We start from the raw sequence: 4,422 nt of genomic DNA, 5'->3' as shown, positions 1-4,422 counted from the left end.
CTTGTATCCAGGGAGGTGTCGTTGAGTAGTTCGATTCGTTACTACATACAAGTAATATATCTAAAGGAGATGTCACAGTACAGATCACATGAGTCACAAATCACTGTAGAATAATCACACTGAGTTCACACACACGCAGTATACTATATCTCATTCAATAAAAGTCACAAGTTACACTTGTATTATATAACAGACCACTCGTGCAGTAGGTCACAGATCACACATGAGTCATAAGTCACACGTGCAATAGGTCATAATATGTGTTTATGGAAAACACTTATCTAAAGTGGCAACAATATAAGTGACATGTATTTATAACGTTACATGTCAGATATTGAATGGTCACTAACTACAGGTTATAGTGGTAACACTTACTAACTGAGTCACAGATCATAATCACGATTCAATGCAATATATTCTTGGTGTTTATATGGTTTCCTAATTGTTTATTCTGCTTGCATCTTCGTAGCATATGAACATGTGCTTCTACTATATACGTCAAGTGGCAAGAAGTGGGAAAATCTCAAGTTCATTGCTACCACAATTGACTCGTTGTTCCAGGCCAAGCTCAAGCACATGTATCCTAGGTTCAAGGATGATACAAATGTTGTTGTGACAGATGATAGACTGATTGATGACATTATGGGTACACGAATTCCATTGAGCACTCTATGGGCTGAAGTCAACCTTGTGTTTATTCCATTTCTACCTACCAAAAAAAGTACATTGGATGCTTAGAGTGCTGGATATGAAGACACATACATTACGTGTGTTGAATTCATCCAGGAAGACATACAATGATATCAAGGTCCGTATTGGAATTGAACCTTTTATCAGCATGCTTTCGTACCTCATGAAATGTGTTGGAATATGGAAAAAAGATTCCATGGAATTGAAGGTGGATCTTGATTTCTCTCTTTCCTAACAAAAAAATGGGTATGTTTTTTACCTCTACTTACAATTTACCATACTATAACATGTTGGATTTCATACCTAACAAACTGATATTTGTGTTCCTAGACATGATTGCGGCATATACATTGTCAAATATGCGGAGTACATGCTACATGATGACATAAGATCCATGTCAATGAAGTTCGATGCGTGTAGAGAACGATTAGATGTAGCTTTATTGTTCTTTCGGAAATTCGGGAAGGCTAGAAATAAAGTGCAGCCAACTGGAAGGGAAAGCATTGTTATAGAGTGATAGTGCAATGTATAGTCACAAGTTGTAATAGATGGGAACATCGTCTTTTATACTTGAAAACTTGTTTATAATGACAACGTACTTCTTACCTTTGACTGTTTATATCAACAACTTCATTAGTATTTGGAGACTTCATTATATTGTTTAACGATGTTTAACTGTATATCATATTTTACAAGATTGATTATTTATCATTGACCAAGTCTCAAAATTTAATGCACAAAACTATGTCATTGTGTTATGTTAGCAGCATAGCTGGTAGACAGGTTCATTGTATATTGGTGACAAGTCATCGTATATTGGTCACAGGTTAATGCATATTGGTCACAGGTCACTGCATACTGATCATAGGTCATTGAAGAGTGATTATAGATCATTTTAAATTTGTCACAGCTAATTGCATATTGGTCACAGTTCATTGCACAGTGGTCACAGGTCACTACAAATTGGTCACAGGTCATTGCATGGGTTTTTAGGATTTTTTGCAATTTGTCACAGGTAATTATACATTGGTCACAAGTTAATACATATTGGTCACATGCCATTAAGAGTGATCAGAGGTTACTGCATACTGGTCACAGGTCATTGAAGAGTGGTGATGCGAACCCCGTAGCAATGGAAACTACGAAACCCACAACGAGATTGATGTGGAACCCAAGAACGCTAATACTAACCCGGTTTTGGATCTTGAACCCCAATAATTGAACCAAGAAACCCTAGATTAGCGAAGAACCTAAAACCCCTTGATTACAATTAAAAGAACCCACAATCCGAATGTTTAGAACGCCACAAGAAATTGAATCTTGATAAGTTCCAAGATTGTTTAAGAAGAACAAGAAATTGAAAGAACAATTCTCTCTCTATAATATTAAGCAAAAAGTCAAAAGTCTTTACAATGAATAATATTCTCCTATTTATACTAATGAGTAAAAACGTCCAAAATCCATCAAATTATGTTAATAATTTGATTTCATAAGAATTCTATCGAAACTAGGAAATTCGGCCAAAATTAGAAAATTCGCCAATTTTTTGGCTTGTGCGGCCGCATGGTGTATTTCCATGTGGTCGCAAGGTTCAACAAGAAATGCAATTTTTTATTTTTGGTATGCCACCGTGCGGTCGCATGGTGTTTTGCCTGTGCGGCCACACATGCTTGTTTTTAGCTTCCGGTTTCGTCGCTTGATAACAAATTGATCCAAGCTGATTCGACCTTCGACCCAAACATGAAAGTTGCTCTATTTTGAGTCCTGAACATGGTTCCATCAATGGTTTCTTGAACGAGCAATTCCATCGCTTGTTTCACTTGCTTTGCCCTTGATCGCGTCATTGGTCTACCATTGACTATCAACAGGTCTCGTCTCGCACTTGCCTTCGTCGGGCTCGACTCCTGGATCATATCAAGTGGTCACGGATCATTTCATATTGGTCACAGTTAATAGCATATTGGTCACAGTTCATTGCACAGTGGATACAGGTAACTGTAAATTGGTCACCAGTCATTGCATGATGATCATATAACATTTTTGCATACAAGTTTTCATGTGTAGCACACTGTACACACGTGTTGTACATGCTAATGTCACACATTCTTGTTGTACATGCAATCGGTCACAGCAAATGTCACAGATCCTGTTATAGGGTTAATGCACACTTTATGAGTCATCATCCCATTCATTTATCAGCACAAAATCTAGCATTATATTGGTAATGATATAGTCAATATGTATCATTTTATGTTTTGTATCCTACATTACAAAAAATCCACGAACGAAAAAATGAAGAAATTATCACAAATATATCAATGTGTATTGCTAGTCTTCATCCTCTTCTTTTCTTTATTCTTGTGGCTCTGACTTAACGGAACTAGGTGGTTGCACGTTCTACAATTGTGACCACTTCCACCACACCTGCCACATTTGACAGCTATGTTTTCTTCATAGACTGGTCTAAATCTCTTCTCAGTAGACCTTCCACAACTACACTTTTGATTAGGTGCTAGTACAATTATGTCATGAACATCATTTGACACTATCCATTCAGTTGGATTTTCGACGGGAAAAATGGTTTCTTGGCATATATTTCTGTATGTTTTACTTGTGTAGTACTAAGAACAGTATTCATATTGATCCATCTTCACACGCCAAAGCATGTGGACAAGGTAGTTAATCAACTTGAAGCATCCTAAATGTGCATGTCTGATTTTCTATATCAACAATGAAAGAGGAATTTTCACCGCTAACTGAGAATATTGCTTGGTTAAGAGGAAAAACCTGCAGTTATTGATGCAAGTTTATATACACAATAAGTCACATAAACAAAAATTAGGACACGAATAAAAGTGCATGTCACATACTTATATATAATGTTGCACAAATATTACTCAAACACAACAGTACAGGTCATAGCACATGTCACAGATCAATTTAGGTAAGTCATAGATTAGAGATTAGGTCACAGTATTTAACTTCACCCTCATGTTTCTTATATCTGTGCTCATTTTCCTCATCTGCATTTCGTACTTGCTGGATAAGGTTGTAAAGTGTCTTTTGTGTTCTCCTTGTGTTTGCAGAACCAAGATTGCAGAATTTATCTTAATGACTCCAACAAAACTAAGACAGGGTAGTTCTTGGCAAACTTTATGATCGCATTAACCGTCTCCACGATATTCAATGTCATGTGGAATACCGATTTGAAGACATGTGGAAACGTGACCATCTCTGAAGTCCAACATCGTCCTATAAACAAAAACTTGGAGATGTATATTATATAGTGTACAGTATCATATCAAATATATTTAAATGAATAACATTAATAATGTATAGTATAGTACCAGGTAACCCCATATCTTTTCATTAATTGAGTCGAGTTGTTACATGTAATATTCATATTCCAACAATGTGTAAACACGAACAGTTGCATTGAATGCTTGTGTTATGTTTTGACCCAATCTCCAGTAACGTGATTTTAGATTTTGTAGTAGATTGTATGAACATATCTCGTGACAAGTTTCCAGATACACGTTTTCAATTACTTTATGATGCTGTTGTGACAATCCGATACAAAGCACAAATCGTCCCTGTACCCGTATGCTTTCTTCAGCTGTCCAAAAAATCAAGTCCAAGAGCTATCATTCTCATTATCTCCAATCCCAAAAGCAAGTACATATATGCTATTATTTACATCTTGTGTACATGTCGTGAATAAGTTGCAACCAT

The sequence above is a fragment of the Olea europaea genome, chromosome 18 (assembly GCF_002742605.1).
Source record: "Olea europaea var. sylvestris chromosome 18, O_europaea_v1, whole genome shotgun sequence".
Taxonomy (NCBI): Eukaryota; Viridiplantae; Streptophyta; class Magnoliopsida; order Lamiales; family Oleaceae; genus Olea; species Olea europaea.
This window is presented reverse-complemented; position numbering follows the sequence as displayed.